The following is a 27,871-nucleotide window of genomic DNA, read 5'->3' on the forward strand; positions in this document are numbered from 1 at the left end:
AGAACTTATGGGTCTGACATGCACTATCTTGCAAAGTCTCTGTCAGATGTTGCAATTTGGCCTGCTGATATGATTTCAACTGGAATTCTTTAATAAGATCAGCCACCCGCATGGCCAGTGCGAGCAGAAATGCATCATCCGGAGTGTCCACCAGCAGAGAACGAACCAAAACCAGCAGGTCCTCCGCTGCCTGTCGCGACGCCGCCGACAAAGAGAGGCATGATAGATCCCATACTGCCAAGCAACCCGCTGCACATTAGAGAGCAATCTTTCAAATGACGCAGTGCCCTGAGAGGAGAAGTCCAAGAAGAATCTGTCAATCAATTGCTGCATATAGCCCTGAAAGATTGCATGCTTCAAGTAAGACGAGTTGAAACGCAAAGGGAGTCTCTCCAGAAATTGCTTGAAAGGTGCAATGGGTTGTGCAGGCAACTCGAGCTGCAGAGGGAAATAGTCCGACAAGGCATATTGCTGCAACACTTTTATTTCGAGCATCTCAGGAAGAAAATCATCATTCTGTATGATATATATATAGTCCAACCGCGACCATGTTGTTGCATACTGGGCAGAATGGAAAGTAAACCCTGTAGAAGACGGGTGTAGCCAGGACCAGAGATCTTGCTTAAGAACAGCAAGAGCCAACTCATGCCACATACGACTTTCCGGCGCATCCATTACCGAATGCTCCGATGTGGACTGGGAAGAATCAACACACATATTGAAATCCCCCATGAAGAAGCCCCGTCTGCCAAGTGACAAGGAGGTCTGCAAAGTCTGCCAAAGCTCCCGACGAGATAACGAATCATTCGGAGCATAGAGGCCAAGTAACCATAAGATTTCCCCTTCGAATAAAATTTCAATCACCAAAAAGTGGCCATGAACATCATTTTTAATAAGAACAGGCTGATATTTGTCATGTACAATCATGAGCACACCCGAATAATGCATGGCCTGTGTCCCTGCATAGAACAAACGAAAGCCATGGCAATCCACAACTTTTCCGGCTTCACCGTGACTCTTGTGCTCAACAGCGCACAGGACATCTCACTGATTCTCATACAATGCAGTCCACATGGCATGTTGCTTGTGTCGAGAACAAATTCCTCGCACATTCCACGTGGCTATTTTCATGTGTATTCAAAACAAAATCAGGTACAAGGCACAGCTTGCCTCGATTTGACTTTGTCGGCGAGAATGTCCAGGACTCCCTCGTCCAAGAAATCCGCCAATACCGCAAAAGAGTTCTGAGGACCAGATTTGGAAGTAGACGGCATATCTGTTGGCTTGGGGTTGGAACGGGGATAACGACGGTCCCACGGGGTAATGACGTTGCCTCTGGTATCAAAAGCCAGCTTAGTAGGTGGACCCTTTGGACGATCCGAATACATTTTCCTGGCGGGCTGAGGACGGGGGGCGGAGGAAACCATAGCAGGAGCAGAGCGCTCGGAAGACAACATTTCCTTCCTGCGCATATATGTACGCATGGAATCTTGTGAGGTAGTAGGCACAGTATTCTCTATGCCAGCAACAACCCTGTTGCCTTTTTTTGCACGGACTTCAACCCAATCAGTGGCACGGGAATCTAGACTTGAAACTTGTTGTTTACCTTTGGCCAGAACTTGGGGCGGGTGGATAGTATCCAGCGACGGAGCATCACACACCATATCTTCCATGGGCGGCGCAACATGGCCAACATCTGAAGTGTGTTGCTGCTCCGGGCATTCGGCCATAAAATGCCCCAACTGTCCACAGGAAAAGCAATGTCCTGCAAAATTGCCCCATTTCAAACGAAAGTGTAACGGATGCATGCCAGAGCTATTGAGGCGTAACCAAGCAGGCCTTTTCCTTGCAGTGTCCCATAACATACACAAGCGGTTGCGATTCATAGCCCTGAGACTGGGAGGGACCAGAACCGTGCCCACAGCGGCCATAGCATCCTTCAATAGTGGCCAATAAACAGCCGGACAATTTTCCACTTCTACCCACACAGGGCATTCACGTTGCAGCAGGCGCTGAAAATCTGCCATCGGGCGCCATGGAACCACATGAACCAACCGGCGATAAAAAAACAAAGGCAGTTTAGACAGGAGAGCAGCACGGTGCGTCTCAGATTTCAACAGGACCTCAAAAAAATCTCGGGACCCAACAAAAATCTCTTCAACACATTTCCCTTGTAGCAGACTGTGCAGCCACTAGCGAATACGGGAAAGCAGCGGGATTCGACCAGTGAAGAAGAGTATCACGGCGCGATCATAAAACACCGAAAAGGAGCGTAGGACAGTTTTTGGGTCCACGGTGGCTTCCAGAACATCGTCAGGTGCAGAGTCAGAAAAGACTTCCTGATTATGTTGAACATAATCGCCAAGCAGAGTGTTGGCAAATTACACACACACACACACACACACTCTCTCTCTCTCTCTCTCTCTCGTCTTAGCTCAATTAGTAGTCTAGGCTCCAACAATCATGTAGTGAGTACACACACTATCTCTACCTGCAACCCAGTGCCATCTGACACATCTCTCTCTCTCTCTCTATCTCTCTCTCTCACCAACCTTCAACCTTTTCCCTCTCTCTCTCTCTCTCTCTCTCTCTCTCTCTCTCTCTCATCTCAAGAGTTGAGACTCAACTATCTAGGTTGTGCTTGAAAAATGGTTGCTGCTAGAACTTCCTTTTACTTGAGAACTGTGATAATGCCCAACGGAAAGAGGAAAGTGAAAATGGAGAGGAGACGGAGGAATGTAGGAGAGAGAAGGAATAATGTGATTTCAATGGTTGAATGTACAAGGTTGCAACAGTTAGCCTCAACTTGCAACTCTACGCATTAGTGTGGGCGCCAGATGGTAGCAGGAGGATGAGAAAAAGAGGAGGGATGGTTGATTATGAAGGATCAATGATGGGTAATGAAAGTGTGAGGGTAGGTGGCCTATATATATAGGCAAAAAGTGGAAAAACCCTAAATAGGGTCAAAACCCCAAAAATGGCCAAAAGCGCAAAAAAGAAATCACTAATGTCCCTCAAAAGTGTTTAAAACACATAAAATGACAGATAAATGCAATGTGAGAGCTCCTTATGTCCTTGTCTGTTTTGGACTGCAGATCCAAGAGTGATAGGAAGTTTGCCCATGCTGATGAAGTTGGACGATGAAGAATGACAGCCAAGGATCAAGATCCCCCCTTTATAGAAAACTTTGATAAAATGGAAGGCTACCAAAGGGTAGGGAAAACGGAGAGGCCTCAAATAGATGACTCTTGAAAACTCTAGTTGGAGATGAGTGAGTTGTCACAGAGATGTGAAGTTTTGAGATTCTTTAATCTTACCAAAAACATTTGATTAAGTTCCTAATCAAATGTGCAAACTCTAGTCGGAGATGGGTGAGTTGTCATGTGGACGTGAAATTTTGAGATGCTTTGATCTTACCAATAACATCTGATTAAGTTGCTAATCAAATGTGTGAGGTTGTTCAGCACATGTGATGCACATGGCTGCTATTTCATGGTAATAGGCCAAGGACCTCGAGGATGTAGTGGATGTCAAAGGCAAAAGTTGTGATAAGTTATGCCAATTGGGTTTTGGTGGTCAGTTGGTATTAGTTTTGGTCCCAAGAGAGTTGTTTGGCCATAAAGTGTCTACGATGACATTAGGGACTAGGATTAATTAATACCAATCTAAGGGTCCATTGAGGTTGCTAGGTTATAAATGGCCTAGTCAATAATTTTGGGTAGGTGAGAAGGGCTGAAATTAATTTTCAGAAATTTTAAACTTTGAAAATTAATTTAGTGGCAGGATAATATTGAAAAAGGGATTTAGAAGGTTGCCACCTGGCAAAATGCCCATGAAAATTGAGAAAACTTTTCTGGGGGTTGGGTCTTAGCCATTTAGTGTGTTTCCAAATGGTGGCAGAGGGAGAGAAGGCTGCTGATCATTTTCTGAGCAGAGAAACAGCAATCGGCTGCAGGCGACAGCCAACAGAGGGCTCTAGGAGGTAGGTGATAGGAAGGAAACATTCTACAGGGGCTGGCAGCAACTCCTCAATGCTGGCAACAGTATCTTGGAGGTGCCTGGCAGTAGAGGTGACTGCATTAAATGCAGGCTGGAGCATGCAACATGTAAATTTTAGGGTTTCATTGCAAAGAAAATCAGATTTCTCTCTCATCTTGGCTTTCTTTTACCTTCTCTGGTCCGTTCTTAGGAAATCTCAGCTTATCTTAGCCATTTGAAGCTGATCTCAGCCAGATTTGGTGGATAGTAGAGGGAATTCTGCTGTAAACCCTAAATTTCTGCAGAAATTAGGGTTTAGCAGCCACCTCAGGACCCGTGCCATTAGTAGAAGGCATTGTATGCTAAAATCAACATCTGTAATTTATGGTATTGATAGGAATTTCAAATGCCAAGCAATCCATTGTAAATTTGGGGCAACATTTGGCCAGTTGGGGTCCAATTAGAACAAGTCCTAGGTGAAATTCAAGGGGAAAATTGGCCAAATTGTTTGCTGATTGTTGGACTAGCAAGGGGCTTTTGGATTAGCCAAGGAGATTGTGGAATCTCGGCTTGTATTAAATCCATTGGCAATCGAAGATAAAGAAATACCAAAAGGGGTGTCAGTTTTGGGGCCAACAGGCTATCCATTGTCCAAGAATTTTGAAGGTAAACTGTGCATTTCAATTTATGTTTATTTTCTGATTGCTGTAATAAGTGCTCGATTACGGAATTACCACCCTCTCCAAGAAGGAAGGTTGGTTTCATGGTTCCATCGCCGAGACACCACTCAAGCCCTTGATTTGGTGGGCTTTATGTTAAATGATGCGGATCTAGGACATGACACAAGCTATGGTGGATCAAAGATGAAGACCAAGTTCATAATGACATGGACAAGTAGAGATAAACTATTACACAATTGAATTAGGTTCCAAGATAGATTAGCTTGGACTCATAAACACAATCTTGTGTAGAATTGACAATGACAGACACTTAACTGAAAGTACAAAGCATCATGATATTGTATTCATTTCATAGTCAAGTACAATGCTTTATAGGCTTTGAGTTGTTCCACTCTCCTCACTGTGCATATGGGATTCATGACAGCTCCTCTTGGAGCATACATCATTTGTCTATTTCTCAACACCCCCCCTCAAATGATGAGTCCCTACACTTGCTGGCTTTTGCCCCCCCTTCATGATGACATGGCCCGAAGACTAGCTCATAGGCAGCCTAGTCAAGTTAAAGCTTGAGACTTTACATCTTGGCAAGGGTTATATAAATCAAATTCACTAACATATGAGAGATACAATGAAAGTTCTTCAAAACAATCTGTCAGAGTTGTTGATGGTAGTGGAAGCATATTCTTCTTCTTCTTTTTCCTCCATGTATTGGTTCTGGTGATGATCACTTTGCAATTGTTGGGCTCTCTTCTTGTGGAAACATTCACTGGCTACATGGCCAGTCTTACCACAATAGTGACATGTAATCCGATCCTTGTTATTGTTGTTGATGAGTCCTCGACCTCTTCCTTTAGGTCCAGCAGCTCCTTTGGTGTACAAAAGATTTTCCCTAGATGATGAGACATTGTCTTTTGCATTCTTGGTTTTTACTTTGCCTTCTTCGTCGAGTAGTGAGTGCTCAATATCTTTAAGTGTGAGGCTTGGAACATTACTCAAAGTGGACACAAGATTTTCATATGGATCCTTGTTTACACTTGCAAGCAGTACGGCTATTGCTTCATCTTCCTCAATATTCTTTTTAAGAGATGCAAGCTGAGTTTTTAAACTCTTAAACTTATTAATGTGTATGGTCATAGAAGCACTGTCTTTGATATCCAGTTTATAAAACTGCATGAGAAGTTTTACCTTTGAATTCTTTGCTTGAGTACCAAACATTTTATCAAGTTCCTCCCAGGCGGTTCTAGCATTTCTAATGCCAGATATATGATGTAACACATCATCACTTAATCCCCAGGCAATGATGCCTAGTGCCTTATTATTCATCTTCTTCCATTCTTTGGATTTAAACTGTTCTTCTTCAACGAACTCGTCTTCATCATCTTCCTTCTTGTTATCTGCATCATCTTCAAACAGATCCCACAAGTCTTTCCGCATTAGGTGATACATGGTCTTTTCCTTCCAGGCATGGAAGCCTTCTCCATTGAACTTTGCTATTTGCTCAAGCTCGGCCATGTTGCTAATCTTCAGTTAACCAGCAAAAAATTGTATTTTAATGTGTCAAGAGACACAAGAGAATCAGTGTCAAATTGACACTAGTTGAGTGTTAATGGATACTAGTCGGTACTTGATCTGCTTCCTCTTAGAAACTTCGTGGGTGGCTTCTGAGCTTCCTTGGACACTTCCAGACTAGTAATGAGCTTCAAAGATTATTCCTCAGTGATCAAAATCACTGTTGATGATGGTAATGAGAAACAGAACAAGGTTACCAAGCTTTTCAAATTTCTGGATATGGCTTCCTCTAGGGTTTCAGACAGCGGACTGTTCTTTCAGTTCGTGCAGCTCAACGAGTTCACCATTGCCCAAGATATTGTATGGGGAGTAGGCTTTCATAGTGAGCTTCAAAAGCCCTATGCTCACAGGGTCGATTTCGAACCGTGCGATTCGCGTCAGCAGTACGACCGTGAACAGGCGCAGACAGGACAGCGCGTTTCGATTTGTGTAATGCTGGAGCTAGGAAGCAGTAATGTCATTGATTGAAGTGCTAGGATGAAGCGTCTTGAGCAAGGGAAGATACCTCCAGAAGGAATCACCTGAAGATATGGCCCGTAGAGAGAGATCCAAGAGCTCCAATGTGGGTAGGTGCAGTCTGGCTATGGCTGCCACAAGGTCCAACTGAGATTTGAAGTTGAAACTGGAGGTATGAGCTGAATGTGGGCTGGTTAGAGATTACCAGATGTGAAGGGAGACTAGAGATTCAGAGTATGAGCTGTGCCATGCCCAACTGGGCTCTGATACCATGTTAAATGATGCGGATCTAGGACATGACACAAGCTATGGTGGATCAAAGATGAAGACCAAGTTCATAATGACATGGACAAGTAGAGATAAACTATTACACAAGTGAATTAGGTTCCAAGATAGATTAGCTTGGACTCATAAACACAATCTTGTGTAGAATTGACAATGACAGACACTTAACTGAAAGTACAAAGCATCATGATATTGTATTCATTTCATAGTCAAGTACAATGCTTTATAGGCTTTGAGTTGTTCCACTCTCCTCACTGTGCATATGGGATTCATGACAGCTCCTCTTGGAGCATACATCATTTGTCTATTTCTCAACACTTTAGGCACCTAATTGCAAGCCAAAGCTTTGTGCTAATGTTGATTTTTCCTCTCAGCTAACAAATTACATCAATATGTCTTCATATAGTGAGATGAAATCAAGCTAGGAAATGTTGTTGTTGGGCAAGATGCAGGGCCTTCAAGGCATAATGAGGCTGATGACCAATAAAGTGAAGAGGAATTTGATGACCAGTTGAAGAATCGGATGAGGATAGCAGTAAATCTCTTTACTGAGTTAGCAAAGGATTCTCAATTCACCCGATTTTAAAATGCTCCGAAGAAGGACAACAAGGACAAGAAGAAAAAGTCATGTTCCATATCTTCGGGATGGGGAGGTGCACCGAAGGTAATGCTAAAGTCTTCACTTGAAGCTCTGAAATATGATAAGAAAGCAAAGTAGTTGGTATCTACAGGGCAAAAAATGTCTTTGCAAGGCCATTATGGAAGTGCCAATCTAATGGATTTTGGTTAGGCGGGCATGCATGCTATGATGGGGACACTAGGATACTTTGGTGGAAAAAGGATTTTTCATGCTATGGTTGGAGAGGGACTACATTCGGGAATGTATGGGACAAATCCCTATGGTATGCAGCATCCAATGCATGGTGTGCAAGGCTCAAAGTATTCAGGTATGGTTGGAAATGTGCAAAACCTTATGTATGGTAGTGTTGGTTCGATGCCTCGGCACAAAATAGCATGTTTGGTAATGCATCTACACGCCTGAATGCTTATGGGGCTCGTGGAATGAGTGCTAGTCATGCAAATGCTCTGTTTGATGTAAATTCAGCAAAGGCATTCTTTTTGCAGCAACTAGTGTATGACAACTTGACACCCAAAGGGGCAGCAAAAGACTAATGAGGGTGAAAAAGCATTGAAGTTTTGAGTCCTTTAGTGGTGCATAAGATAGGCTGAAAGCTTTGACTTTCATTTAGCAATTTGATGTAGCTTGTTCAGGGGGAAACTTCATTGAATCATCAATGATTCGAAAGGTAGGCACTTTCTTGAAGGATAATGCATTGTAGTGGTGGTGCACACTCTTAATGCAAGGAAGATCATCGTCAAGATGGGTACAATTCAAGCAAACGTTTGGATCAAATTGGTTGACAAGTAGTTTTAAGGTGGATATCAATATAGCTTGGAATAAGCTTGATGCAAGGGAATGCAAAAATTAGGAGCAATACAATATGAAGTTTTGGGATACATTGCTGCCCGTTACTTCTTATTGTCCTATATCCCTTCATGAGCAAGTGGAAAAATATGTTTGTGGGCTGGCTAAAGGAATCAAGGATTTTTGCATTAAATCCATTATCTCTAGCATGTCTCAGCTCATAGAGATTGCTGCTATAGCAGATGCTTTGCTGTGTGGGAAGGATTCAGGCTTCCTAGAGAGTTAGAAGAAGCCAAATAAAAAGTTGTTCAAGGCTTAGAAAAGGAGCAGATCTAAAAATTAGCTTGAAAAGAGGCCAAAACAACAAAGAAAGGGCTTGAAAACATTAGCACAGCGTAGGGATTGATGGCTGCTAATAAATGCTTTATTTGTGAACAGGAGGGTTACATTGCAAGGGAGTGTCCCAATAGGTAGCAAGCTGGAAAATCAGAAGATTCGGGAGATCCTAATGGAAAGAAGCCCAAAACATTAGTGGGATTGGTGCCTGATGTTATTAGTGATCAGCCTAGTGATGATGCTATTGAGTTGTGTAGAGCCTAGGGAAAAATTAAGGATCAGTTGCATTGGCACTCTTTGATAATGTGTAGACATGGTAGCCCGTCTAGGCATTAGAGAGGATGAGATGGGACCCATGGGGGAAGTTGGAATGGCATGTAAGAGTCATATAGTGCTCATCACACCCCTCATTGGAAAGCTTCGGTTGCATCTATAAGGATATGTGGACAAGAAAGAGTTTTTCATTGCTTTAATTGAGGGTCGTGATGTGTTGCTTGGTATGCCATGGTGTCATCATATGCATGCAGTGATTGATTCACGTGTAGAAGAGATCATTGTTCAGCATAAGGGAAAGATTCTCACACTTGATTTAAAGTTGAAAGGGGAATCTGTCCATGTTGTATTAGCAGTTGCTGTTTCTAAAGTAATGAAAAAGCATCTTTCAACGTACTTGGTTTCTACTAAGGATAAGGATAATAGTGAGAATGTTGGGAATATGTGTATGTTAGAGAGACATTGCATGTTATTTTTGAAAATGTATGTTGATTGCTTGTCTTAATCACTTTAAGGGCAGCTACCGCCTAAAAGGCGTGAAGATCATGGCATAGATCTTATCCTTGGATGTAGCCCATCTAATAAGACACCTTATAGAGTCAGTGCAGCCTAGTAGGAGGGGATTAGGAGTTAGATGAATGAGCTGTTAGAAAAAGGGCTGATTCAGTCTAATTCATCTCCTTTTTGTTTTCTAGTGCTTTTGGTGCGGAAAAATGATGGTTCATGGTGTATGTGCATTGGACCTGAGTGGCCAGAGGCGGGGTGTTGCTCGTAGTTCCATCAGCTCTTATCACACTTGCACTTGAGTTTGTTGCGTCGGTTCCTAGGACACCTATAGGGAATGATGGGATATGGACTATCATTTGTGGATTTAGCAAACAAGGCCATTTTATTCCAGTGAGTAAGAAAATAAAGGCTGATTATATGACATGATTATTTTTGTAGCACATCTTTAAGTATCATGGCATGCTAGAGTTGATCCTTAGTGATTGAGACTCTCGGATGATTAGTCTATTTTGAAAGGAGTTGTTTGAGAATATGGGTACCATGCTGAAATTCTTATCATTCTTTCATTTGGAAACAAATGGTTAGTCTAAGGAAGCAAATTTCATAGTGTTGGATCTTTTGAAGTGATATGTTTTAGACCACAAGACATAGTGGGAGTTGTATTTGCCATTGGTTGAGTTTGCTTACAACAACGGTGCATAGTTCCACTAATAAAGCTTCATTTGACGTAGTCGAAGGTGGAAAGGAGGTACCACCTATCTTGTAGGCTAAGGATAAGATCTTTGAGGCTAATCATTATGTGGAAAACTTGGATGTAGCCTATGCGAAGATAAAGTATGCACTTCAAAGATGAAAGAAAAAGCAAAAGAAGACAGTTGATTGCCATAGACGTGCTTTATAGTTTGTAGAGGGTGATTATGTATTGTTGCGTTTTGAAAAGGCAAGGTTGAAAGGACGAAAGGAAGAGAGCAGTTGTATTTGAAGTTGAGTATGAGATACTATGGATCCTTTTCGATGTTGGAAAAGATCAATGATGTAGCATATAAGCTGAAATTACCTCCACATTAGTGGATACACAATGCCTTTCATGTCAGTTTATTAAGGCCTTTTCATGGTGATGTGCTAGAGGATATATTTGTTGAAATTTATTATGAGGTTGAGGAGCTTGATGAGATCTTGGTACCCGAGTAGATCTTGGTGCCTAAGGAATGCAAGGTTAGAGCTCAAGTTTCTAGGAGATATTCGATGAAGTTTGAGAACTATTCACTAATGGATGCAAAATGGATGGAAGAGGATGACTTGGCAGACCCATTCTCAGTTGTTGCAACTTTACCTAGATGTCTTTTAGTTAGAGCCAGCTTTGGATCGAGCTTAGTTAGGTTCAATAGAGCAAGGGTCCGGAGCATTTCCTAAAGCTCAAGGGGAGATAGCATTTCCACTCCACTGGTTTTAAACAGCTCTCGTATGTGGTGGATCTCGGATGTATTCAGTATGCATCCAAGGTACTGTGTTGACAATATGTCTGCCATGGGGTTATTAGTCAGGCTACTAGTCAGTGTAAGATTTATACAGTTAAGTATGAGTTTCACCCGGGCACTAAACTATACTTTTGCATTAGTTTATGATCAGTTTGGTATGAGTTTTTGCCCTAGTTTTGAGCATGTTTGTTGGATACGAAAGGTACGTTACAGGACGGTATGATAAAATATGGCACTAAATGGTATCTTATGATAAGGTACGGTACGATAGTAGTATGAAATAAAAATGTAACTTAATTATTTAAAAACTATAAATGATAAGACACATGTTTAAAATGAAAATAGACTACAACAATGCCATTACAAAATGAGATCAATGATCATACATGATACTGTATACATCAATGATTATACAATTGTCATAAGAGTTATGACTTAAGAGACTAGAGTAGAGTCTGCCAATTCAGATATAATTAACAATGATACATCATACATCATCATCATCATCAAAGCACTCATCAAGAGAGTCTAAAGATGATTCCTCAGCATTGGATGATGAGATTCATACTCATCGTCACTATGATGAGGTTACCATCATCATTAAATGATGGCTCCCTAGGCAATGGCTGTGTAACTGTAGGCAAGGGGGGAATGTCATCATTAGGCACGGGATGAGAGCTACTATAGTCCCATTTCACATGTCTACAAACCACTCGAACTATCCCTCGCCAATCTCAGAGGGCGTTAAATGACCATGCCCGTGCTAGCAACTGCTGCAATGTGAACTCGAACTCGAACTCCTCACCCATGAGTACGCTGACTGCGAGTGTCATGAGTGTCTGCTTCTATGAGCTCTCTATAGAGCTCCGCAAAGATCTTCTCCTCCGCATCAACATTCTGGTGTACACTTGGAAGAGTGTCTCCCGTCAACTTGAATGTATCAACATTCACCTACACAATGCACATAACTTAACATAAGATTATAAATATTAAATTGTTAACTTGTATAAAATTGAACAATAAAAACAACAAATTTAGACTTGACTTAAGCAAAATGATAAGTGTTTACTTGGTTTGCACTACCCATGGTCATCGTGGTCTTTATCATGTGCAAGTTAGTGCAACAATAGGCTAGCCGCTCTAACTATTGTGTGCTAAGCCGATTGCGAATCTTCGTGTGAATGAGAGAATAAGCACTCCAATTTCTGTCACATGCACCCGAAGAGTAATCCTGAGCAAGGACTCTCATGGCCAAGGGCTAAAGAGGCTGCAGTGCATATCCAAAATTCTGCCATTGAAAGTGAGGCTTCACAAGCTCTCTTCTCCAACAAGTGGGAGAAGCAAAAGCCACATGTCCTCTTTGATCCGCATAGTGTTATGGGAGCACTAGACTATGCTCGAGAGACTAGAGTAGATGCAAGATTTGTTACAAGAATTCTGAAGTTAATCCCATGTAGGGGCGCCAAGTACAATGATAACTTAACAAGATACGAAAAATCCCACGACTCGGGACCGTAGGTATAGACAACAGGACTCGATAGGATATGAAGGATCCCACAACCCAAGACCATAGGTATGGATGCAAGATATCATAATTACAAGATCTTCCTCGATGGGGATGAACAAGATACAAGACAGTACTAGATAACATATCGTATTACGAGATTACAAGGTGACAAGGCAATAACAAGAGTATAATGGAAAACAAGACAAGACTAGATACCTTGACTAGACAAGAACTAGAACTGGAACTCGAAGTTACTTACTTAGAGTTCTCGACTCCCTGAGCTCTCAAGACTGGTATTGGCAAGACTGAGGAGCTCTATGGCGAGCCCTGCCTTTTATAGGTGTATGACATCACTTCTTCCTCTAGCGATGAGTTCCATAGGAGCGGCTTGGTGGTTTGGTCCAAGTTTTGTTGGATTCCTCTTGTGAAATTCTTTAACTTTGAGAGGCGCTCTTTGGAGATATTTTGGTATGGATGCAAGATATCATAATTATAAGATTTCCCTTGATGGGGATGAACAAGATACAAGACCGTACTAGATAAGATCTCATACAATGAGATTACAAGGTGACAAGGCAACAATATGAGCATAATGGAAAACAAGACAAGACTAGATACCCTGACTAGACAAGAACTAGAATTGGAACTCAAAGTTACTTACGTAGAGGTCTTGACTCCTTGAGCTCCCAAGACTAGTATTGGCAAGACCGAGGAGCTCTATGGCAAGCCCCTCCTTTTATAGGTGTATGATGTCTTTTCCTCCTCTAGCGACGAGTTCCATGAGAAGCGGCTTGGTGGTTTGGTCTAAGCTTCGTTGGATTCCTCTTGTGAAATTCTTTAACTTTGAGAGGTGCTCTTTGGAGATATTTTGGTATGGATGCAAGATATCATAATTACAAGATCTTCCTTGATGGGGATGAACAAGATATCATAATTACAAGATCTTCCTCGATGGGGATGAACAAGATCTTTGGAGATATTTTGGTATGGATGCAAGATATCATAATTACAAGATCTTCCTTGATGGGGATGAACAAGATACAAGACAGTACTAGATAAAATCTCGTACTACGAGATTACAAGGTAACAAGGCAATAGCAGGAGTACAATGGAAAATAAGACAAGATTAGATATCCTGACTAGACAAGAACTAGAACTGGAACTTGAAGTTACTTACTTAGAGGTCTTGATTCCCTGAGCTGCCAAGATTGGTATTGGCAAGATTGAGGAGCTCTATGGAAAGCCCCTTCTTTTATAGGTGTATGACATCACTTCCTCCTCGAGTGACGAGTTTCATGAGGAGCGGCTTGGTGGTTTGGTCCAAGTTTCGTTGGATTCCTCTTGTGAAAATTTTTAACTTTGAGAGGTGCTCTTTGGAGATATTTTGGTATGGATGCAAGATATCATAATTACAAGATCTCCTCGATGGGGATGAACAAGATACAAGACAGTACTAGATAAGATCTCGTACTACGAGATTACAAGGTGACAAGGCAACAACAGGAGTATAATGGAAAACAAGACAAGACTAGATACCCTGACTAGACAAGAACTAGAACTGAAACTCGAAGTTACTTACTTAGAGGTCTTGACTCCCTAAGCTCCCAAGACTAGTATTGGCAAGATTGATGATCTCTAAGGCGAGCCCCTCCTTTTATAGGTGTATGACATCTTTTCCTCCTCTAGCGTCGAGTTCCATGAGGAGTGGCTTGGTGGTTTGGTCCAAGTTTCGTTGGATTCCTCTTGTGAAATTCTTTAACTTTGAGAGGTGCTCTTTGGAGATATTTTGGTATGGATGCAAGATATCATAATTACAAGATCTTCCTCGATGGGGATGAACAAGATACAAGACAGTACTAGATAAAATCTCTAACTACGAGTTTACAAGGTAACAAGGCAATAGCAGGAGTATAATGGAAAACAAGACAAGATTAGATACCCTGACTAGACAAGAACTAGAACTAGAACTTGAAGTTACTTACTTAAGAGGTCTTGACTCCCTGAGCTCCCAAGACTGGTATTGGCAAGATTGAGGAGCTCTATGGCAAGCCCCTCCTTTTATAGGTGTATGACATCACTTCCTCCTCGAGTGATGAGTTCCATGAGGAGCGGCTTGGTGGTTTGGTCCAAGTTTTGTTGGATTCCTCTTGTTAAAATTTTCAACTTTGAGAGGTGCTCTTTGAAGATATTTTGGTATGGATGCAAGATATCATAATTACAAGATCTCCTCGATGGGGATGAACAAGATACAAGACAGTACTAGATAAGATCTCGTACTACGAGATTACAAGGTGACAAGGCAACAACAGGAGTATAATGGAAAATAAGACAAGACTAGATACCCTGACTAGACAAGAACTAGAACTGAAACTCGAAGTTACTTACTTAGAGGTCTTGACTCCCTGAGCTCCCAAGACTAGTATTGGCAAGACTGATGAGCTCTATGGCGAGCCCCTCCTTTTATAGGTGTATGATATCTTTTCCTCCTCTAGCGTCGAGTTCCACGAGGAGCGGCTTGGTGGTTTGGTCCAAGTTCCATTGGATTCCTCTTGTGAAGTTCTTTAACTTTGAGAAGTGCTCTTTGGAGATATTTTGTAGGTTCCCAAGTGCGATCATTGATGTCATATCCTTTCAAGTGAACAAGGTATTCCAATCAACCTCGGGAGATCCTTGAGTCTAAGATATACTCGACCTCAAATTCTTCATGATTTTCAATTTGGACGGGTGGTCTCAGTGGTGAGCTATGGTATGGATTAAGCAAGGAAATATGGAAGATTGGGTGGATCTTCATGGTGTTGGGAGTTGGAGTCGGTAAGCAACTAGATTGATCTAGGCTACAATAGTGAAGGGCCCAAATCTTTGGTAGTCTAGCTTGGTGGAGGGCCTTGTTGTTTGGAGGTTAGGCCCGAGTAACTATACTTTATCATCGACTTTGTATGTTGGATGTTGGAGACGATGTTGGTCCACGTAGTGCTTGTACTGATTTTGAGCGTGTTGGATTTGTTGCTTGAGTTCTTGGTGTATATCTACTAGGTGTTGAGCTTTATCTTGAGCGGTACGGTTCTTTACTTGATTGGAGAGATGTACATCCATCCTTGAATGTTGGCCATAGTTTGCAAAGAAATGAGTTTTCTTGGTAGATGTATAGATACTATTATTATAAGCAAACTTTGCAAAGTGCAAGAGCTCAAACCAATCATTCTGATGGTAGTTGATGGTGCAGTGAAGATATTGTTCCAAGACTTGATTTACCCGTTTGTTTGACTATTACTCTGTGGATGATTGGTTGTGGATAACTTAACTTAGACTCCAAGGAGGTTGCAAAGGCTCTTCCAAAAACTAGATATGAATTGGGAACCCCGATCGTTGATGAAGATGTCTGGGAGTCCATGTAATCTGAGGAAGAGTCTAGCGGTAGTTGCGCCTGCGATGGTCTTGGTGGTAGGGATGAAATGTGCCGTTTTTGTAAACCTGTCTACTACAACAAGAACAAAGTCATATTTGTTTGATTTGGGAAGATTTGTTATGAAATCCATGGATAGAGAAGACCAGGGTTGCACTGGAATGGGCAAGGATTGCAGGAGGCCATGTGGTTTGTGATGAGGTACCTTGGTCTTGTTGCAGATATCACATGATTTTATATATTCCTTAACTTCTTTCCACATATGGGGCCCAAAAGTTCTCTTGAAATAAGCTCTAAGGGTCCAAATAACTACAAAGTGTCTTGTTGCTAAGGTGTGATGGCGTTGTTGGAGTACTTGGAGTCTTGGCTTTCGTGGGGGGATGTAAAGTAGATCCTTATAGTATAACAATAATTAGTTTCCTGAAACTCACAAACTTCATTTCCTTTTCCCTCTTGATTTTTCCTCTCGACATTGTTGGCCAAATCATCATGCAGCAGGGCTTCATGGATTAACTGGATCAAGGTAGGGTCATCTTGGTGAGAATTAGAGATGGTTGCTAGTTAGAGGTGCTTTGGCTGAGTAGTATTGCTCATTATTGATCAAAAGTTTATTCTCCCTTCTTAGGTGGCAATTAGGATTGTCTTGATAAAGTATCTGATTGGCATTGTTGGCGTCGTGGGCAATAGGTGATGACAAAGTCAAACCTAGATAAGAAGTTATTCCAGCGGGATTGTTTTCGATTGAGGATGCGGGTTATCATAAATTATTCTAGATTTTTGTGATCTGTATCGACGATAACTTTATGGGCTGACCCCATAGAAACAGGAAATGGGGAACGGAAACGGGGAATGGGGACAGGGACGGGGACGGGAACGCCAAACCTAGGGAACGGGGACGTGGAAACCGAAAAGGCATTTAAAAAATTAAAATTCATGAAAGAAAATTAATATTTCACTCATAATCCATGTGGACTCTGGAGTGTTAAAACTTAAAACCAAGGTATATAATCCACAAGGACAAATCATTTTAAGTTTTAACTTTAAGATATCATGCATCATTCTAAAACTACTCATTAGAAATTGAATTGCAACTTACAAGGCTCAAGAGGTAAGCTATTCAATTATAAATAATAAAATCCATAATACATATATGCCAAAAATGATAAAACAATGAACAATGAACTAAACTTTAAAGTCTAAGCTAAAAGAACATGCCTATGGTACCATTGTCAAAAAACTTAAAAGATTACAAATATGAAATTGAAGTCTAATCTTTGAAAGAACATGCTCATTGCCCGAAAAAAGACTACAAATATAAAGTCTAATCTCTAGACTGAAGCAAAATGCGGCATGCCAAAATGGCCCAAGGGGCAACTGCAAGACTGCAAGACTCAAGTACAAATATAATATTGGCATGGCACAACTGTCAACAGCCCAAGTGTCACACTGTCATCAATGATCATAATATCATATATAATGTAAATGTGTCATGTATCATGAGACTCATGATAAGTAAACTAAATCAAAGATCATTATCATGATCTGAGGCTGCTCTAGCCACTCCTGAAGTGCCAGCTTCATCATCATGTGTACCATGAATTGTTGCATCTCCCTCAACATCAGCATGTGTCTCCTCTTCTTGTTGCATCTCCCACTTTGTGAATGGATCGGGCTTTGTTGTCATACTGTTACATAACATCCTCAAATTAGCACTAACGAATACTAGATTGTTTGCCCTCTCCACACCAAGACGGTTCCTCTTTTTTGAAGCAATACGAGCGTATGTACTCCACAATTGCTCCAAACAAGAGGAGCTAACTGACTGACTCAAAATACAGATGGCTACTTGCTGCAACTCAGGACCATCCAAACCATAGTCTTCCCACCTCAAAGCTGCCCCAATCTTACAGCGATCCTCCTGTGCATCCCCACAACCAAAAGAACCCTGAAAGGTCCGATAACATGAAAGCTGATCTCTGATCTTTCATCTAGCGCTTGATCAGACAATATAAGACTCCATGCATCCATAACCTCAGTGTCATTCTCCTGAACCTTGCCCTGGAACTCCGGATCCACAACAAATGCAGCTGCATGCATAGGTGAGCTATAGGAGTTCCACCTCGCCACAACTAAATGGTGTATCTCCTCATACGCCTCATCATTTGGTGCCAACTCCTGCAACTTTTCATTCAGCCTATCCATAGCCTCATATACCTTGCTAATGCAAGGTTGCATAGCATCCATAACCCTCAATAAATGTACAATAGGTGATACCATAGTATCTATCCGCTTTACATCATCCCAAAAAGTGGAGTTATTTGCTTTCTCCAAGCATAAGATACCTGTAGGAGTATCTGCCAATGTTGATGAGGTAAACTCATCACTAAGAAATAACTGTCTCAAGGCACCACTGCATTCTCTTAACCTGCCTAGCATCAAGAAGTTAGAGGCAAATTTGGTATCAGAGTATTTTAAAAGTGTCTTCTTCGACCGCAAAGAGAAGTGATGGCGAAGAAACTGGTGATTCAAAACAAAGCTAACCATTTGAGCTCCTTGCTCTATGACAGGTGCAATCCATGGCCGGTTATCGATATCTTTTAGTAGGTTGTTCAAGCAATGAGCCATACAATATGAAACTGTGATATGTGGATAATATCCCTGAATAATAGCGCCTGTTGCCCTATTTGCGGACTCTCCATCTGCAACAAATCCCACAACATGCTCTGGGCCAATAAGCTCAACACCTGTAATCCACTCTGCTACAAGTACATCTACTGACTTTCCTATCCCTGATGCATCATGTGAAGATATGAAATACGTTTCCCCAGGAGAATAAGCAACCATCCATGAATGGATCGCTTGCGTGTATTACTCCAACCATCAGCAATCAAGGAAACTCCATTTTTAGCCCACATGCTCTTTCTAGTCATTGCTACTTGCTCAACAAGGTGCTTTTCCTTATCGAGCAAAGTGGTGCGTAAAGTCTCTGATGATGGAGGTACATACGAAGGGCCATACTCACCAATCTTCTTGCACATCAATTTAAAATACTTTGACCTGGCTACACGAAATTGAATGTGGTCATGATAAAAAAAGCGTGCCACTGATGTATCCACCTCTTTCTTCTTCTTGAGATCCCAACCAGCATCAATTGTGCTTTGTCTATGTGCAACATGTGGCGTTGTTGATGCCATGGCCGATGCAATGCCTGCAGTAGGCGTGGAGGTAGCACTTCTTGATACTGACCCTGCTCTAGATACATTTGATGGGGATGGTGTCACAAAAGTTGCAGGGTCAAGTGCAACACGTCGTGGTCTAGATGCAAGATAAGCTTGTTGACCTGCTAGATGGTCACGAAGCTCCCTTTGCTTCTCCAAGGTCACATTCAGACAAAACTGTACCTCTGAATTTGGCTCATGTAGGAGATGAGCTCGGACCTGATTATGCATAAATATTAAAATGGAACAAGTGGCAATTGGTATTCCATATTCTAATATTTAACTAACTTTAAAAAATTAAAATCAATAAAAAATTGAAATACAAATGCTCGGCTCAATGGATTACCTTGTTTGCTCCACTAGTTCGCTTGTATGGGCAAAGCTTGCAAGTCCATGGTCAAGATCCTTCACCACTCAAAGGGCGGTTAGCATTTACTTCTTCCCAACATGACCAATCATCGGACCTTCTTTCTCGACCACCAATCCGACGAGCGGGGCGGGAAGATGAAGCCATTTATGATTTCAGGCTGAAGAGTCGAGAGAAGGAAAAATTGAAGGCTGAAAATTGAAGGCTCGAGAGAAAGGAGAAGGCTCAAGAGTCAAGACTCACTCAAGAGTCGAGAGAGAAGGGAAAAGGAGAGAAGGGAGAAGAAGAAGAAAAGAGGAGAACTTGGAACTTGGAGAAGAACTTAGAAGGAAGACTCGAGAGAAGAGGAGAAGAAGGAAGAGAAGGGAGAAGGTTCAAGGAAGAAGGAAGAAGAGAAGGGAGAAGTGAAGAGAAGGTAGAAGGAAGAAGAGAAGGAAGAGAAAGAAGAGAAAGAAGAAGGAAGAGAAGGAAGAGGTTGGAGGTGGGAGGAGAAAGAAGAGAAAGAAGAAGAAGGAAGAGAAGGAAGAGAAGAAAGAAGAAGAAGGAAGAGAAGAAAGAAGAAGAAGGAAGAGAAAGAAGGCGGCTGGGAGTAGGACGCAGGCGGGAGCAGTGGCACTGGGCGTAGGCGAACTGGAGCGGATGCAGGCAATCTGGAGCGGGAGCAGGACGCGGTTGCAGATCGTCCAGGCGGGATCAGCGGGCGGTCGGCCACAGGTAAGTGGTGCCACGTGGTGTTCCCTGTCCCGTTTCAGATAGGGAACGCAACGCGGTCTGCTGCGTTCCCCGTCTTAAACGGGACATGGAACGTTCCATCAATTCAAAATGCGGTCCACGATGGATACGTGTCGGGGACGGCGATTCCACGTGCCGGGGGGCCGTTCCGCTCGTTTCCTGTCGCTATGGCTGACCCTCTTGATGATGATGCTAAGTATCAAAGGCATCTACAATGGCAAGGAGTTCTTTGTCATGGATCTCATAGTTTATCTTTGGAGGGGAGAACTTCCTTGAGTGGAATGCCATTGGATGCATATGACTATCATCGCCATGCTAGGACAAGATGGCTCCTAAGGTGTAGTTTGATGCATCGGTTTCCAAGAAAAATGTCTTGGTAGGATCTGGGACTAGGATTGGGGCAGTGATGGAACCAATCTTTAGGGTCTGGAAGACATTCTTGGCTTTTGGGATCCATGAGAACTTTGAGTTTCGTGTGAGTTTGGTGAGTAGTGTGACTATCTTTGAGTAATCCTTGATAAATATCCTATAGAAGCTGGCAAAGCCAAGAAAACATTGGACATCACGGATACATGTGGGTGTGTGCTAGTCAAGAATAGTCTTGATCTTCTTGGGGTCCATGAAGATTCCTCTCTGGGAGACATTGTACCCCAAGAATTCCACTTCTGTCTGATGGAAAATCCACTTCTCAAGTTTTGCATAGTATATGGTTATTTTTCTCTGAGCTTTTCCAAAACTAATTTTACATGGTTCTTTGGATCTTTTGAGAATATCAAGATATCATCCAAATATATAACTACAAAATCATCTAGATGCTCTCGGAAGATATCTTTCATCATATGTTGGAACATTGGTGAGACCGAATGGCATAACAACATACTCGAAGTAACCATACCTTGTGCAGAAGGTTATCTTCCATTCGTCTCCTTCTTTGATCCGTACAAGATTGTAAGCCCCTTATAGATCAATTTTTGTGAAGATCTTGGCTTTTCCATGGCGTTCCAAGAGCTCTGGTATCAACAACAAAGGGTATCAATTCTTGACTATTATCTTGATTAGTTCTCGATAATCCACACATATTCAAGGTGACCCGTTTTTCTTCTTCACAAACAGAATTGGGGCTTCAGCAGGAGACTTTGAGTGTCTAATGAACTCCTTGGCTAATTTCTGATTAACGTTTTAGCGTAGTTTAGCTAGTTTATTAGGGGATAGCTTGTAAATGGGTCGAAAAGGTGGTTGAGCCTCCTCATGGAGTTCTATAGCACAATCACATGGTCTGTGTTTAGGCAAGAGATCTATATTCTTTTTTTCAAAGACATATTGAAATTCTTGATACTGGCTTGGTAGCTTGATTGACTCATCCTTACTAGATTCTTGAGCTGGTATATGATATATCATGTAGGTTGGTTCTTGCCTTGTTGTGTGTATAAAGGCTTTGGTGCCTAGATATACCAACTTTCCTTGATTTTCACGACGTATAATCTTTTGCTTAACCCAATCCATTTCTGGGTTGTGTTTCTTTAGCCAAGGCATCCCAAGGATGATTGAATTTGTGGGACTGGATATGACATTAAAGCATACATGAGATTTGTGATCGCCAAGAGTTACCATGTGTGGTTGGGTTTCCTTGGTAATATCTCTAGATGCTAGAGGTCTTCCATCCACGACTTTAGCTGTTGTAGGATTGCTCCTTTGGATTATTGGAATTTGGTATCTATTCAGAAAGCCATCATCAATGAAACATGCGGAGGCCACAGAGTCGACAATGCCTTTGAGGGAAAGGGTCTTTCTTGGCAAGATCATCTAGATTGTGACAAGGAAAGTTTCCATCGGTGTGGTTGGGATCAAGAGATCCTTTCTTATATCAAGGTCTAGTTATACGGTCTCATTTACAACCAGGCATTCTCGTTTTCCTGCTCGAGGATGGTTGCAGTAACTCTTGGGTTCTTGCCCTCTTATTTGGGCAATTTAGGGCGATGTGTCTAGGATTTCCCCAATATAGGCATAGATGATTCTCTCTTTGTCTTTGCTTTTCTTGTGGAGTCGAGGGTTGAAATTTGGTATTATCTATTTGCATTAGTCTGGCCTTGGTTTCTTCTCTAATTGGGGTTGGGTTCCATTGGCGAGGCCTTAATTCTTCTTACTTTCTTGCTTCCTCTTGAACAATCTATTATCACATTGGATGGCTTGCATGATATAATCGTTGAGTGTTTTTGCATTAGGCATAGTGAGCAGAGGTCCTTGATGTCATTTGGAAGATCCCTTTTGAATTGGCTGATAAAATACTTCTCATGCCAAGTGAGGTCACAAATTAATTGCCTAACTTCGGATGCATAAGCAGAGGAAGGGCGGTTACCTTGTCGTAGCTTCCGAAGTTTTGTTTTACTAGTCGACTAGTGTCTGCATCTCCAAATGTGGAAGTGAGCTCGTGAAGAAATGCCTCAGTTATGAAGTATTGACATATTCTTCTCCAAGATTGGGATGAACCATGATAAAGCTTGACCACAAAGCAAAGTCCCAATAAATCCCACCTTAGAAGTATCATCTGGATACCTATCCGGTTGCATGTGGATATAGAGATTTACTTGTTGCAGGAATCCCCTGAACTTCAAACAATCAAGCATCTCTTGAAGTGCAGGGCCTAGATGCATAGGGTGTTCTATTTGAAGTTGCACTTGTCATTCATTCAGGTCTTGAATTTGTTGTTGGAGGTTTTGAAGAGAGGCCATGATTCTTTCTAGGGTTGCCTCCATGGTGCTTAGTAGGGCTAGAAAGTAGTCTTGCCAAACTGTTATGGAAGCACTAGACTGTGCTCAAGAGACTAGAATAGATGCAAGATTGTTACAAGAATTTTGATTTCAAGATAATCCCATGTAGGAGCATCAGGTACAATGATAACTTAATAAGATACAGGAAACCCCACAACTTGGGACCGTAGGTATAGATAACAGGACTCGATAGGATACGAAGGATCCCACAACCTGGGACTGTAGGTATGGATACAAGATATTAGAATTACAAGATCTCCCTCGATGGGGATGAACAAGATACAAGACAATACTAGATAAGATCTCGTACTACGAGATTACAAGGTGACAAGACAACAGGAGTATAATGGAAAACAAGACAAGACTAGATACCCTGTCTAGACAAGAACTAGAACTGGAACTCGAAGTTACTTACTTGGAGGTCTTGACTCCCTTAGCTCCCAAGACTGGCATTGGCAAGGCTAAGGAGCTCTATGGCGAGCCCCTCCTTTTATAGGTGTTGGAGGGTGGCTAAAGATCTTCTAGAATGTTTCATGATGAAACGTGGTAACCAGTCTAACGAAGAGCAGAATCACTTGCGATGATGGACTGACTAATCTTCTTTTAATTAGTGACACGAGACCTCCGTTTTCTCCTCCCAACCACGCCTAGATAAGTGTTGGCACCTCTCTCCCCGTTTCCTCTGCCAGCCGTCCACTTCAGGTAAGTCCTACTATTCTCGGACTCTCTAACTCTCTAGGCTCCCCTAGACCTCGTTCGGGTGCCCAAGGCCCCCCGGACGGTCATCCCTCGCGCATGTCTCCCATAATGTACCTTTTAATGTAACATTTCCTTCCCCTTAAGAATCGGTTTTGTCCTCGAAAACGATACGTGGAAGGTCCAATTGTAAATTGGGAAACTTTTTCCTTAGGGTACTTACTCGCTCCCATGTTGAGCTTTCTTCTGAACAATCTTTCCACTTAACCAAACATTCTTGATAAATAGTATTCCTTGTTCTTCTGTTACGAACATTTAATATTCTTTCTGGTTCATGTGGATTAGATTGGTCATCTAATAGCTCCTCAATGTTATCATTGATCTTGATGAAATAACAAGCACCATAGAGTTAGTCATCCATTTGGGGCAATGGATATTTGTTCTTGATAATCACTCTATTGAGACCTTTTAAATAAATGTTGAAGCACATAGTGCCATCTTATAATCTACAGAGAGTGAGGAGATCTATTGAAGAATCATGGCATGCCAAGGGTGACATCTGCATGTTCAAGACTCATCAAGGTTTCATAGTATTGTTGAATTGAAAGATCTAGCCGTGGCACCAATCGATTCCAACAAGGGCCCTTTGTGTAATGGACACGATATTCCCAGTCTATGGGTGTGGTGTGGAGTTTTAGTTTCCACATCAACCGAGAAGAAAGAAAACTGCGAGTGGAGCCATTGTAAAATAACACTGTAACGAAAACAAGCACTTATTTACAAGACACCTGGGGCAATTGTTTGCAGTTTTGAAATAATCTAAAAAATCAAAATACAAACATGGAACGCCAAAACAATGTTTATGCCTTCAAGGTCATCTTACTTTCTTATTTTATGGGAAACCCTTGTCCCCACAGAAGTGATGAGTCTGGTGGCATGCAAAGCAATAACCCTTAGACTAGACTTCACTTTGAGTGGCCTTGTGTTTGCCCGATTTCTTCTTCGAGTGAGTGCTTTTGGAGTTGAGTAATAAGAAGCTACTATGGTAGGGGATTTGTTTGACTTAGAGCTAGAAGAAAGTGGCTTGATAGGAACCTCCCATTGATTGGCCACCTTCAATTATAGCTGAAGTGTTATTGAAGTTCTTCACGTACTTGTATACATTCTCCAAAGAATCCAAAAAGATAAGGGCTATGGAGCAATGGTTTTGAGTTCTCCAAGGCCCTCGTGTTGTGCAAAAGGTCCTTGAACTCTTCAAGTGCACATTGAGGGTTTTCTAGCTTAAATAATTTGTGAAAAGTTTCAATCCAATCATCAGGCTTGATGGATTGGTTGGCTGAGGATGGGGAGATTGTTGGTTTATCTCTTCCCAAAGATTCTCAACTTTTGGGTGAATCTTTGGTAGATGATTTCTTTACGTTTCTCAAGGCTGATCAAACTAATGTCAATCAGGCAATGGCAGTTTGGAGTTTGTTTGGTTTAGCTCAAAAATCAACATGAATCTCTTGTTAACCCTATCTAGCACATTGAGGTTTTCGTCGTACACTAACTATTTACGCCTTTATGAATCCCATGTGACAGATTTGCAAGAATTGGGCTGACAGGGAGCTATTGTTTCCAAACGAGATCACTTGGGATATCCCATTGGTGTGGAAATCGAAATCCCTCGCTGAGCACTCCTTGATTGGATGTGCTCTAGAATTCATGATAGGTTTATGTATTGGAAATCTCAGGGCTGGCCTCTTCATGTGCAGCTCGAAGTGGTATAGTTTGTCATGATTAGTATGCTCTCTTATTTCCTGCCCCTGCTTCCTTGGACCACGAAGTTTCTCTTGGAATTGGTGCAGCCTATCCATTTTATGTTATGGAAAAAAAAAGGCAATCATTTGGGTTAGGTGTGGATATCTTGGCAGCATATTACTACTCCGAAACGGTTGGGCGAAGCTGCCTATTGGATGTTAATCTTCACATGACAGCTCTGAGAATGACACTTTTGCAAGCTCTTTGCATGCATACTCATCCTTGGACTGATGTTGCAAAATTCTTTATCGAGGAGACCAGTATCTCCCATGGTTGCATGGTTATCCGAGCATCTTGGTGGGATATGCTGAATTCTATGAGACTTCTTAAGTTGTCGTGGCCATTTCTTTTGACTCATTTGATTGCCCCTTGGCAAGAGATGCTTCACTTCCTAGTTTGGCATTCTCTTGATCTCCGAAAGGAGGCTACTTCATTATAGGTAGAAGTCTTGGCCACATCCAGGCTGCTTCATTGGCCAGATAAAGATTTGCAGCGAGATAAATTTAATCGGATGGCTCGATCGGGGCTGCAATCAGTACAGAATGCTGTCATTCTTGGACAGTCGAAAGAGAGAGAGAGAGCCCGGTCAGCTTGTTTGTCACCTCAGTCTCTGTCTGTTGCCTTGCAGATTGCACACCTCTGCTCCATCCTTGCCTGGGTGGCCCTGCGGTCTCCTGTTCTTGCTCCCGAGGGATCTGCCCTGCCTGTGTTTCAGGTTTCTGCCTAGCATGTAGCTATTCTGCACATTGCTGGTCCTCCAAGCTTGCACACCTACTGTGCCACGACACTAGATAGAGAAAATTGACTTGCTGATAATCTGTGTTTCCTTCTGCTTCTAAGGCCCCTGATTTGGGTGATTCTTTGCCTCGCTCATATGCTCAGGAGGCTTCTACTTCATAGGATTTGCAAGAACCCAATTGGGACCAGTTGCTCGAGTTTGTGAACTCCCTCCTCGAGGAAAATGTTGAGTATAATCATATAACTATTCTTGCCTGTGTGGAGGAGGAGATTTTGGATACACAATCTTACCCACTCGAACACTTGGTTGGTCCTTCTCCTTAGTATGGTCACCAAGGAGGAAGGTACTAGTGCAATCAAGCTCGGTTGTTCATTTGGCTTGTGGGCTATCCTATTAGGAAAAATGCCAATGTGCTTCTTGCCCGCTCTCTCTACTATTATTTGGTCCCCTCGCTTGTGGTTGTTTGAGTGTGGGTGTCTTATTTGGGGGGGGGGGGAAGTGAATAAAGCCTAATAAATGCCAGCCCATGATGCCCCTCAAACTTGTCATATTACATGTACAAGTGCTCATGCATCTCCTTTGATCCTAGAAGATCTATCCTAGAGCTATTATGGAGGGCTCTCAACAGATATATGATGGTATTGTTTAAAGTGAGGTTCCTCATCAAGAATGTTCACAGGTGATAGAATATGATAGTTGGATCCTTAGTCTCGTGGATGATGCTTGACAAAAAAGGGAGGGGGCCGCCTAGCTCTATACAGCTTTTTACTTTTTTCAATGGTCACCTAGGTGGTGCTTTGTTGGAGGGATTGGGGGGAAAAAGTGTGGTATGAGATTCTGCTATTTATTGCTCTATGTACCAACTGCTATAGTAGGAGGGCAGAGTCAATGAATTTGAGTGTCAAAGATAAAAATTCCAAGCATTTGTAGTCAGGGAAGGCCATAAGTTGATGTAAGGCAACCAAATCCCTCATGGTAAGATGCTGGTGCACCCACATATCTTGTAGTAGGCAGGGAATATGCATATGTGGTGCTCCTCTCTCTCCACCAACTAGCACCTCTCACATATCCTCTGTCCTCCCATATCTCTTCAGGATATTATCTATCTCAATTTGAAAATACTGTGAAGATGTCCACATCTGGCCTATTGCACATTACATGACAAATGACATGCACACCATTTGTTAGGCAACATCAGGTCTGTTTGTGTTAGGGCATAAGTGCCATTGCAATTCATTAAAGTGTGACTTTTGATTAGAGAAGGCCTTGGTCTCTTCTCCATAAGCCGGACTGCCAACGTCAAGGTGAGATCATTATTCCTTATAGAAGGCCATCTGTATGCCAAGTGGTGTGTTTGGGATATCCATGTCCTCTCAATGCCTATTTGAGTGAGATCCACCCTGATTTGATATTTCAGCTGAGTGTGGTTGAGTGGTAAGGTGTATGCATCTAAATTGCCTTGCAATGTGGTAAACACCATTGGGTCAGCAGCTAGCTCTGCTCACATAATCTTGTGTAAAACTGATGGTTTGCTGTGTATCATACTTGTAATAATCCTAACCAATGGCCTCTCCATCCACAACTATATCCTGTGAAGATGTGCGTAGCAGAAAGCAGCTGTGCATCAGGGCTGGGGTCACTAGTGTGTCAAAC

At 42.1% G+C, this 27,871-nt stretch overlaps 1 protein-coding gene and 1 pseudogene across 2 annotated transcripts in view; one reads left to right on the plus strand and one right to left on the minus strand.

The window, feature by feature from the left end:
• UPL7 (ubiquitin-protein ligase 7) overlaps window positions 1–27,871 on the plus strand; it is a 112,231-nt gene that overhangs the window by 48,642 nt on the left and 35,718 nt on the right. The window lies entirely within an intron of this gene.
• Window positions 11,790–19,092, minus strand: LOC148025050 (uncharacterized; annotated as a pseudogene).

The sequence above is a fragment of the Lygodium microphyllum genome, chromosome 15, assembly GCF_053477565.2.
Source record: "Lygodium microphyllum isolate KBCC chromosome 15, Lygodium_microphyllum_v1.1.10, whole genome shotgun sequence".
Classification (NCBI taxonomy): domain Eukaryota; kingdom Viridiplantae; phylum Streptophyta; class Polypodiopsida; order Schizaeales; family Lygodiaceae; genus Lygodium; species Lygodium microphyllum.